The sequence below is a fragment of the Miscanthus floridulus genome, chromosome 10, assembly GCF_019320115.1.
Source record: "Miscanthus floridulus cultivar M001 chromosome 10, ASM1932011v1, whole genome shotgun sequence".
NCBI classification, from domain to species: domain Eukaryota; kingdom Viridiplantae; phylum Streptophyta; class Magnoliopsida; order Poales; family Poaceae; genus Miscanthus; species Miscanthus floridulus.
This window is the reverse complement of record NC_089589.1, coordinates 34539363-34551924: the sequence shown is the minus strand read 5'-3', so window position 1 is coordinate 34551924 and position 12562 is coordinate 34539363.

The following is a 12562-nucleotide window of genomic DNA, read 5'->3' as shown; positions in this document are numbered from 1 at the left end:
AGCATTTGGACTCCAATCCTTACCAATCCGGAGAAGCCCCTAATTAGTAATAAATAAACGATAATGATATGAACCGGGCATCCGAGCGGCCGGACGCACCAATCCACACCCCGCTCCCCCGCACTCGCTCTCCCCCTGTGGCAGAACCACCTAATCTAATGCCTCATAGGAGTACTTGTCTTCCATTAGACACTAAGTACTCAAGAGAGTGCACTAAATCATGCCGTTCCGTCGAGCACACCCAAGGAAAAACTCAAAATTCTACATTTTTCCGTCAGGATCATAAATGAGAGTATAAAGCTTACAACCTCTTTAGCCATTTCTTACATTGTTTAATACAATAGCGGAATTAAACATGTGATCAGAGTTTCAGCGAAAATAAAAATTCATACACTACAAGGTTAAGAGCTACATGAGGAACATTTACATACAAGGAATGGTAACCGATTATTAGTTTTTTCTTTGTAAAACATTTTAAAGAAAATTTTGAATAAACTCTACGTCAGCAGCGTAAGGAAATCCTCGCTGAGCCCACCAAGAGGTTTCCACACACAAGTGTAGTTCAACCGTACCGGTCGCCTGCAACAGGGGGAATAAAACTCTGAGTACTCAATTGTACTCAGCAAGACTTACCCGACAGGAGAAAATCAAAGACTCAAAGGATATGCAAGGCTTTTTGGCTTGCTGGATTATTGCCTTTGCAGGAAGCATTACTAATAGTGCATCCTTATGTTCCAAGTTTTCAGCAATTGTTTTTAGTTAATTAGTTAATCATTCTAGGTAAGCTCCTATGCTACTTTCGGGCAAGTGAGTAAGCATTCAGAATCATTTTATCACCTTCCAAGTTCCAGTTCTTACTACGGTGCTAGACCATAGTCAAGTCGATACTGTCTCAGAGAAACGACGATTCACGAATCAATGTATCCCAGCTAGGTACCCCGAAACACACGCCCCGCTTGCACCCCAGTGTAACACCCCTAGTGTTACGAGCTTGCTTAGCATCGAGATTCAGGTACGAGAGGGATTAGCCAAATAAGTTTTTGGGTTTTAAAATTTTATAACGTACTAGAAATGATAAGCGAATCCTATGTGACTTACTTTTGTAGTTGAGAAAAATCAGAATAAATAGTGTTAACTAGTGCTCTTGGGAGCTCAAAAATCAAATTTGATGTTAAGATAAGCTCTTTTCGTTAAGTCGACAAACACTTGAACTATTGTTAAAATACTATTTTTGGCGAATTATATTGAGCGAAATAGTTAAATGGTGCTTAAATATTTTGCTCCTATGGGTTAGTATAAGGTATGGACTATTGCATGAAGTATTTGTTGGTTAAAGTTAACAAGGTTTAGACCTATTGAAAATTGCGATAAAATAGTTAATGGTTACGTAGCCCCAACTGAAATCCTTAACTTTTCTAAGTATGAAAAAGTAGTAAGACAATGCTATTTTGACATTTAATTTCTAACAAAAATACTTAAGCACTAGTTTCATGTTTTTCTACTGTTGGTTGCTTCTAAGTAAACACTTGAGCATGGTGTAGGTCGAACTTGGGTTGTATGTCATGTTGCTCTTGTAAAAATTGCCCAAACCTCCTTAGAACGCGATGTGAACCATGATTTGGTGCTCGGTTCGTGAACCGGCATTCAGCGCGATGATCCTATCTTGGCGTCTCTCCATCTTTCTCTTGGGCCATCCTCTGGTCATAAGCATTGTTTTGCTAGTTAGCTGTTAGCACCGGCTATAGGTTAGTGGAATTGGTTGAGTCATAATCAAGACGCTAAGTAGTTTTGGCTCGCTTTAAAAATCATGCTTGGCACCGTTTCGACCGTTGACCCCATGGGCGCGGTCACCACACATGCGTATGCACCTGGCGCCGAACTCAGGCCGTGACCGGGCTGTTGCCGCTGGCTAGCTCATGTGCCGGTCGGTGCCACGCGGCGCCCTTGGCCTCGCGTTGGCCATCTCGGCTGGCTATGGCTTGGCCCCGCTATCACTATGTGCACGCGCCACCCTCTGGTCACCGAGCAGCGCGTGGGGACGAGACAAGGCTACGACTACCATCGCCTTTCCATCGTGGCGCTCGCTTCACCCCTCGTTTCACCTACCGCATCATGGCTCTAGGTAGGTGCCAAAGGCCGCCGTGTCTGGGCCAATGTCCTTGGTCGCAGGGGCAACGGTGATGTCCCTCTGTCGCGCTTGTCCCCGCTAGCGGCCACCGGTGCGACTGGCTCAGGTCCGGCCGCTCCAATTCAGGAGGCTTCAGGCCAAGCCTCTAGATCTCGTCATCTATGCGCACGTCGATCGGGGTCACCATGTCTTAATCCGCTCGGGCTCACTCGTGTGACCTCTCCACAGTCGCACTGTGTGCAGAGCCACCGTTCCTTCCTCTTCCTAACCACCAGCTCGGGCTTCGCTGCACAATTCCCCGCATCAGTGGGTGGCATAGGTAGTCAGCTAGGAGCCCTGTTTTCCTTAAGCCCGTCCAATCACTACCAACCGGCAATTTGGCATTTTGCTCGCCACCGGCCGTGGGCACCACCGAATCGGTAGGTTGGGAGGTAAGGCATGTAGGAGTGGTAGCGGTTCGATTGCTCATAACCCTAAGCTCGCCTTGACTCCCTCCATCCGGTGCTCGTGCTACTTTGGCTAGGGTGCTCGTCGACGGAGTGTGGACACGTCGGTGCCATGCTCGGAGCGCCGCCGCGTGGTGTGGGTGCACGTGGCCAAACCGCCAAAGCGCTCCCCTGCTTCAACCGTTAGTGGGGCGTGCACCACGGTGAGCCACTTATGCTTATCCGCCACTTCTACTCTGTCGAGCGTATGTAGGTTCATCGGAATAGTCGCACCGTCGTCGCGGATAGCCGCTCGCCGCTGCAACCCACGACAGTGCGCCTCCGAATCCCTAACCGCCACACATCCTTGCACGTTTAGCTGTAGATAGTGGTCGGCCCCTTACTTCCGTCGTAGCACGCCTAGGTTGCCCGGCATAACCGCCTTATGTCGTCGATCGCCGCGCTGGCACGCGTGGGGATTCCAGTGATCTCCCCGTGGTAAAGGTGAAAACATCCGAGGGTTTGGTTGCAAGATTACTGACGGTAGGAATAGTACGCATAGTAGTCATGTTATTATCTAAAAGCACAGGGGCTTTTTCTGCAAAGCCACTGTCACGCACGGGCGCCCTCAGCCTTGGGCCATGCTGGGCCACCGCGACGCGCGCGCAGCCGTGACACGCTGGGCTGTCGGGCCTGAGGGGCTTGCTGCCAGCCCTTTTCTTTTTATAATGCATTTTTAATTTAGTTTCTAAGGTAAATTTGTAAATTCAGTATAAAATTGTGTAGTTAACCAAAAATTACGAAACCAATTTTGTTAGGTTCCTAAAATCATGATCTATCTGCTAATATATTTTGTTCACATAGTTTTGTAATATTTTCAGGAGTTATCTAATTAATTTGAGATGCTTAATATAGTGAGATATAAACTTATAGGAATTTTTGTGATAAATTGGTAATAGTATTGGCTCTGAAACTTTCACAGTAAATTCCTTACATTATTAGGTGCTCACTGTAATTTTGTAGATCCATAATAATTAATTTGCTAAGATAGCTAAATGAGCCCTAGTTTGAAAATATATTTTTAATCAATAAAATGCCAAAACACCTTGGGATTTTAGAACTAAACATTTTTCCAGAGACAAGGCCTTACTTGACAACATGGATACGTAGACTAGTACGTTAGTCATTAAAGCTAGCTCGTTAGCTTACGGAGCAAAATCGTATTTTAGAATTGCAGTTGCCATTGATTATTTACGTCTTTGCGTTGCATCAACGTATATCATAATAGGAACAACAATGAATCATAGAGTCGACCGAAGTAGCGGAAAAGATGGTGCCTTGATGATCGTGTCACCATGATGGAATACTAACTTTCAGTTATATCTTACCCAGGCAAGCCCTGGTGCATAACCCCTATTATTCTGCACTTTATTTTATGCTTGTGCATTAAGTTTTAAGGAATTGAATGAAACCACTTGCATATATATATATATATATTTATATATATCCTTATCCTATGAGTCCTACTAGTATGTTAGGATCGTGTAGATTGCTCTGCTATAGAACCCGGTAGAAGTCAAGTGATTACCTATCACTCGCGAGAGATAGGAAATATATTATTGTTGTTATTATATTACTATCACATGAAATATATATGAATGATAATTGGAGACCAGTCAGAATGATACTTTGGATCTAGACTTGGTAGGCATTTTAGGCAGGCTCGGATTGCACGTGTTCTGCCTGTGTCGATTGAGGACCGTTCGTTGCTGTGGATGGTAGTCAGGTCACAGACTTATTATCCTGAGCACATACTTGCTTATGGGAGCGGGAAGGCTCGTTACGCTCTTGTCATGGGTTTCAGTTCTTTCTGGACTGACTGATTGGAGGCGGGGAAAGGTGGAGGTCTAAGCACCACACTGAGACCGGGTCTCAAGTGTAGGGGCTTGGAGTCCAAGTTTGGACGGGGACTTGGACCCCTCGATAGGAGTGGAATGGGTTGGTCTTGTTTGTGCTTGGGGTACAAACGGGGCGTGTGTTTCGCTGTACCCAGCCGGGATACATTGATTCGTGAATCGCCCTTTGTGTGAGACGGTACCAACTTGGCTGAAAGGATCAAGATGCCCAAGAGGGGGGTGAATTGGGCAAATTCTAAATTTTTGCAATAATTAATTCCTACACTTAGCCTATTTCACCCCTTGTATCTAAATTGTGTTTCTATTGTTCTCCCGTACAAAAGTTTTGCACCCTAGGTTCCAATCCTACTCTAGCATGACAATTCTAGGAATGTAAAGACATAAAATGAATTGCTCAAATATAAATGCTCAAAATAAAGAGAGGAAAAGGAACACGGCGATGTTTTCCTGAGGTATCGGAGAGTCGCCACTCCCCACTAGTCCTTGTTGGAGCACCCACACAAGGGTATAGCTCCGCCTTGATTCGCGCGATGATCAAGTGCTCTCTACATGCTGATTCTTTGATACTTCGTCATGGTGAATCACCCACAACCGCTCATAAAATGACTTGGGTCATCCACAAGCTTCGTCGGATGATCACCAAGCTCCCAATCACTATCGAGCCATCTAGGTGATGGCGACCACCAAGAGTAACAAGCACAAACTCTCACTTGACCAAGACAAGCCTAATGAGTAAGGTGGATACACACTTGCTACTCCCTATGCACTAATGAGGTCCTTAACCTTGGATTATCAAATCTCAATCACCACACTAGGCTCTTGCTCTCCCTTGCACTCCAAAGGTGTTTCTCAGCTAAACAAATAGGCAAGAGAACCTCAATTGGATGGGTGGGATATGTATTTATATCCCCCATTCAAAACATAACGGTTGAGATCCAACTCAGCAAGTATTGGGATGACCAGATGCTTCGGTCAAGGTGACCGGACGCAACGGTCAGTGTAATACGTCAACATGTCAGAAAGAGCCGTTTGCACTGGCCAAACTCTAGCCTGTGTCCGGTCATTACCCACCGGATGCGTCCGGTCATCAAAAACCCTTTCTAGAACCTTACTAATGTTGACTGGACGCTGGCACCTAGAGTCTGGTCATTTCTCTGTTCAGTGTCTGGCCCGTGGTCAACAGCCTGTCCACGCTGCTACAGATATGGCTAGCGTTGTGTCTGGTGTCTAGCGTCCGGTCGCACTCTGACTACTGCTGCCGATCAAATGAACTAACTAGACTCTCTAAGCTATGTCCGGTCACAACCGAATCTGTGTCTGGTCAATCATTTGACTCTCCATTTACTTCCAATTTGAAATTCTTTGTGAATGAAGTTGACTCCTATCGATCTTAGGGCTATTCCTGAGCTACCTAGTGCTAAGTTTGACATGTGTGCACCACAACTAATCCATTAGACTCACCTAGGTTAAGCTACTAGTCCATACCCCCCTTAATAGTATGGCTAACGGAAAAACAAAGTCCTAAACTACTCTAAGTGTCTCTCCAACACCAAACGACACTTAGAACTAGTCCGTCCTTAACCTTGTCGTCCATCCTTTGAAAACCGAAATGATTTCCATTGATAGGGGCTTAACAACCATGATTCCCCAATCAATTTGCATTACCATGACATAACTCAAATTGCCTCTGCAAAACACACGTTAGTCATAGTAATCTTGTGTCATCATTATCACCGAAACCCAACTGGGGGCCTAGATGCTTTCAATCTCCCCCTTTTTGGTGATTGATGACAACACAACCTCGAGTATGTAAAAGAGATGAGTGAGGTTTTCAACATGCTTGGTTCATATAAGCTTTTGACAATAAGAACAAAAGGATTATGCATGCTTATATGACCCAAGCCAACATGGTGTACTCAAAAGATATGAATTAAGTATGAGTACATGAAGTAAAGCTCATTTGAATCAGAGTAAAATGCGAAAGCAAAGCAAATGAGCATAACCAAGTGACATAACATATATAAAACCAGAGAGCACACATGTCACATAAGTCTCACCATCACATGTATATAATACAATGCATGAAAGTAAACATGAATGCATGAAGTATCACACACGAAAGACCAAAAGAATCGAGACCATCTCACACACTCCCCCTAAGTCTAACACTCAGTCCCTAACATACTCGGTCCCTCTCCCCCTTTGGCATCAAGCACCAAAACCTGAAGGTCAGACAACGAGACAGGAGTAGTCAAGTCGGGCGTTGAGGTGCGGTGAGAGACCTAGAACTGAGCTGCATCATCCTCTAACCCTAAACTCTGAGAGGTCTGACCCTCTATAGCTAGAAGTGAAGGTGAAGCAGTCTGGGTCTAGTTAGTAACTGGCATGGCCTATAGCTCTGCAGGTGTCACTGTAGGTGGAGGAGCCACATATGCCGCTATCACTAAAGCCTCAAGTGTAGGAGTGACCGTCTGAGGTGGCTCGGATGATGCAACAGAAGACAGAATCATCTTGGTACCCCTGGTAACTGGAGCAGCTATGGTAGGGACAGAGACTTAGAACACTGGAGGTGTAGGCTGCCCTATAAGCTCACTAAAGGTAGCGTCTAGACTCCTAGAGATAGGGGTGTCCATCACTAACACCGAAGAAGTTTGAGTCAGAGTGAAGCCCGTAACAATAGGAGTAAAGTGTGGACCCTGAGCTGTCCCTAGTGAAGCAAACCACTGAGACACCTGCTCTGTAGGTGAGGAAAACTGAGGAGCTAGCAGTCTCTGACTTGAAAGCCCACTGGGCTGTATAGTTGGAGTCACTAGAGTGGTGGTGGCAGGCTGGTCGATCTGAAATGTAGTCTGCTAAGGATCAACCCCAATAGCAGTGAATACATACCACATGAAGCTGAGTAACTGCTGCTAAATCATAATCTACTACTGTTGCATGGCCTGCTACTGCCACTAAAACTCATCCTATCATGCCTGAACCTGAGCAAGTGTAGTGGCAGTCTCTTGTGCCTGGTGTGCCTAGTCCTGCCTCATCCGCTCAAGTACAGCTAGAAGTGTCGGGTCTGTCTATGGTGGCTATGGTGGAGCTGAGCTAGAGCCACTGGCCTCTCTATCGTGAGGACGAGGTGTCATCTACGGAATCAGTTGATAGTCATCATCTGAGTTGTCACTCGGGTCGCTCTTGACCTCATCTTCCTACTGTGTGTCATGCTCCTCCTCCTCTATTTGTGCGATGCCCCTGATGATCTCATCTTGCTGAGCTGCTATCTCTGGTACCTCTAGGTGATGACTCAACTGGCGAGGTGTCCTCGCACAACTATGACGTAGTATCTGGCTAATGTCATACTGTGGAAACTTAGTAGTAGCACATGTCCACTCTGCCATTGTCTCTGGGGACTTATGTGTAACTACCTTCTGGAGTAAGAAAGTGATCCAATGAGCATAAGGCAGCTGACGGTGACCTCTAAAGCCCTCTGCTAGTGTGTCCTCCATCTCTGAAAGCATCAAATCCCAAATATCAAAGATAGTCTGAGACACTAGGTAATGCACTAGCCACAGCTGAATTTGAGTCAGGCCCTTGCGGTAGCCCATCCTCGGAAGCATAGTCCTCCTCATAATAGCATCAAGGAGTTGAGCTATAGGTGTAAGGTCATATGGTGTCCTACTCGACCCCTCGCTAAATAGCTCTATGAAGCACGGTCTGACAAGATCTGTAGGTGGCACAAGTCCACCGTGAGGGCGTCTCGGAGGCTCTATCTGTCCATAGCATGCCTCGTAAAGATGAATAGGTGACTCTAGAATCCTTAGTATCTTTTTGACCCTCGAGCTCTAGAGCCTATAGTCATGCCCTCAGAAAGCAAAATGCATAAACATGCATCTTGGGTCAATCCATAAGAAGGAGTAGAACTCATAGACCTAAGGTGGAACATACCGACCAGTTCATCCAAGAAGATCTAACAAGCCTAGCAGATAAGTGAGGTGAGGATGGATCTGCTCACCTGCAGCTGCAACTAGAGACTCTAAGGAGTAGTCCCGCTGAGATCTAAAGGTAACACCACTGTTGAGATATGCACTATAGAAGTCCTCCTGCAACACAGTGTAGAAGTGCTCTAAGGCATGCTCATCCTGCCTTGGCGGAACCAATCCTCAAATTGTACAAACCATAGTTGTTGCACCTTTCTGGCTGTGGCTGCCCTTAGGTCAAGGTGAACCACCAGAGGCAGACCGTGTGGTCTGGGATGTGGACAAGAGCCCCGCCTCTATGTCTGAGGCCTTGGTGACACCTGAGTGTGTGTGCGACTAGAGCGTCGAAGCTGTGGCTATGCTGCCTGCTCTATCTTCTCAACCTACTCTCCCTACTGAGCGTCCTCTGTTTGCTGCTCAGTCACCCCCTAAGTCTAACTCTCCTCTAAAGAGACACGTCGTCCTCCAAGCATGATGGTCCCGAGTGGACTACCAAGACTAGCCTCAATACTCTCGACGGTGGCCCTCTGAGGCGGTGACAACTGATCGCCTATATGAATGCCACTTCCAGATCCACCTATCTTGGCTTGCTCTATGGCAGCTGCCACTGCTGCTGCTCTCTCTACCTCAACATCATCAAACTTGTGCTTCTTCTTTGTAGTCTTTTTTGCCTTTCCTTTTTGTTGAGCAGTTAGGCGAGGTGGGGGCCTTGGATCCTCATTGCTGGAACCACCCCCGACGTTCTTGCAATGAGCCATCTCTGAAGCTGACAAGAATCACTGCCACTGATAAGGAACAACTGCCAACTGACACTTGTGAGGCTTGGCCTCAATCCATACTCATAGGCTTGGCCCTAAGTAAATCTTTCAACTACCCAACTGCCAAGCAGACTCACTACCCAAACTGACTGCATGATAGAATATGAGGTATATATATAAGCAACTTTATATACTAGGGAAGCGATGACCTAATGGAAAGCAAGCAGTAGGAAAGTAATGAGTGAATATGGCTTGCTACCTTAGAACAATCCCAAGACATGCGAAGGGATAAGTTGTCAATCATAGGGACACCACACGGGAACGACAATAGCACTGCAAGATCATATGGCCGAGAGAGGAATTAGAATTGAAATCAAGGCCGATTGAGATGATTCGTCGAACATGTGGTAGGCAATGGAGATGGCTTACCCTTAGGGCTAGGGTTAGGTGCCATGAACTAGTGCAGTGGCCAAGGAGGCACGACACTAGGAAACCGTCGGTGTGAGAGGATGGCAACATGGTGATGCGGTGGTACATGAGCACACGGCGGCATAGTGGAGCGTGAGCACATGGCGGCGGGCAAGGCACGTGCGGTGGCACGGCGGTGCGATGCAAGGGGTGTGGTGTAGGCGGCGAGGGTGAGATAGGCATGGGTGTGGTGGCGCAGTGGAGCACGAGCATGTGGTGGTGGGCAAGGCGCGTGCGGTGGCGCGGCGGCTCGATGCAGGCGGCAGAGGCGCAAGCGTGGGTGCGGCGACGAAGACACAGGCGTGGGCATGGCAGTGGAGATGCAGTAAATGAGGGCTCCCGTGATAGTTGTAGAAGAAATGGATCTAACCCACATAAGTTGAAGTGACTGGACGCACCGGTGAAAATGATCGGACATAGAAAACCATAGTCTGGTCGAGTACAGAGAGTTCTAGAAACGCCCAAATGGTGATCGGACGAGTCCGATGTACTGTGACCGGACGCAGCTCTGAGTTTGATCCTTTTCTGATAACTTCCTCGTATTGGCCAGACATGGATTCAACTTCACACCTGACGCATGTGAAATACTATTCATCTTTGGGTCCCTGCTTCAACAATAGTATCTCCTCCTGATGTACTGACCGGACGCTGCAACAGGAGAGTCCGGTCCCTCTTCAACTGCAGATACTCCTCCTTTCTTCACGACGCTTTCTCTCAATGAAGTCCCAAACTTTGATAAGACCCAAATAAACACCAATTGGGACTGATATGAGAGACCCCTCTCAAACCCTCAAGTTTTTCTAAATAATTTGCCTTAGGCTATAATTCTTTTTAAGAAAATAGGCAACAAAAGAGGCAAGGAGCACCATGTGACCACACAAGAGGGTTTTATGACCAATAGGAGCTTCAAATGCTCTCTCTATTTGTGGATAAACATAGCGGTTGCTCAAAAGATAACTGAAATGAAACGACAAAGCAACACACATGCTCATGCAATGCAATACTTGAAAGTAAGTCTAGTTGCTTGTCAAGTTTGATCCAAGGTTAAGCTTCTTCACACGCTTTTTGGCAGTTATCTCAACCATGTTAGACAAGCCCTAAGTGCATTACTAAAAATTAAACATGTTTTATATTACAGTGTAATGCAAGGGACAACACAAGCTCATTTTATAGAGAAGTTACTAGAGTCAAGCACATTAAGCTCATTTCTCAACTGACAAAATGTAGCCTCATCTAGCGGTTTAGTGAAGATATCCATCAATTGATCCTCGGTCCTTACACCTTCTAGTGATATATTATTTTAGCAACATGATCTCTAAGAAAATGATGGCAGATATCTATGTGCTTGGTGCGAGAGTGTTGAACCGGATTATTAGCAAGCTTTACCGTGCTCTCATTGTCACACAAGAGAGGTACCTTTTCTAGAACTACACCATAGTCTAGAAGAGTTTGCTTCATGTAAAGAATTTGTGCACAACAAGCACCCGCGGCAATATACTCCACCTCAGCGGTGGACAATGCCACACTATTTTGCTTCTTGGAGAACCAAGACACTAGTGATCTACCAAGCAAATAGCACCCTCCGGATGTGCTTTTTGTATCAATTTTGCAACTAGCATAATCTAAATCGAAATAGCCAACTAGTTGGAATCTAGCTCCTTTGGGATACCAAAGACCAATGCTTGGTGTGTGGTTAAGGTACCTAAGAATTCTTTTAACAGCAACCATGTGAGCCTCCTTAGGATTAGCTTGAAATCTAGCACACATACACACACTAAACATGATGTCGGGCATAGATGCGGTCAAATATAATAAACTACCAATTATAGAATGGTAAAGAGTTTGATCAACCGATTTACCTCCCTCATCTAGGTTGAGATGTCCATTAGATGGCATTGGTGTCTTGATTGGCTTACATTCATCCATTTTGAACCTCTTAAGAAGGTCCTTGGTATATTTTTCTTGAGATATGAAAATCCCCTCTCTTATTTGCTTGACTTGAAAACCAAGAAAGAATGTAAGCTCTCCAATCATAGACATCTCGAACTCCTTTGACATCAATTCACCAAACTCTTTGCAATAGTCTTTATTTGATGAGCCAAATATGATATCATCAACATATACTTGACAAATGAAGATCTCTCCATCAAGCTTTTTGGTGAATAGTGTGGTATCGACCTTCTCAATAGTGAAGCCCTTCTCAATGAGAAAATCTCGAAGGTGCTCATACCAAGCTCTTGGGGCTTGCTTAAGCCCATATAGAGCTTTGGACAACCTATAGACATGATTAGGATATCTAGGGACTTCAAACCTAGAGGATGATCAACATAGACTAGTCATTTATGAAACCATTTAAAAATGCACTTTTAACATCCATTTGATATAATTTCATTTCATGATGGGATGCATATACAAGAAGGATACGAATGGCTTCAAGTCTTACAACCGGTGCAAAGGTCTCTCCAAAATCCAACCCTTCAACTTGGGAGAATCCCTTTGCAACTAGCCTTGCCTTGTTCCTCACAGTGATGCCTTGATCATCTTGTTTGTTGCAGAACACCCACTTTGTTCCAATGACTCTTGCATCTTGTGGTCGCTCTTCAAGTGTCCAAACTTCATTTCGGGTGAAGTTGTTCAACTCTTCATGCATGGCATTTATTCAATCAGATCTTGAAGAGCTTCTTCTACATTTTTAGGCTCAATGCAAGAAACAAACAAGTGATGTTCAATAAGTGAAGCAAGTTTTTAAGAGCGAGTTATTACACCCTTTGAAGGACTCCCTATGATGAGATCTTATGGATGTGCTTGTAGTAGGGGTGAATTTCTTCTATCAACCACTTGAGAGGGAGGTTGTGGAGCATCAACATCTTGAGCTTATGCCACCATTTGATCATGGGAGACATGA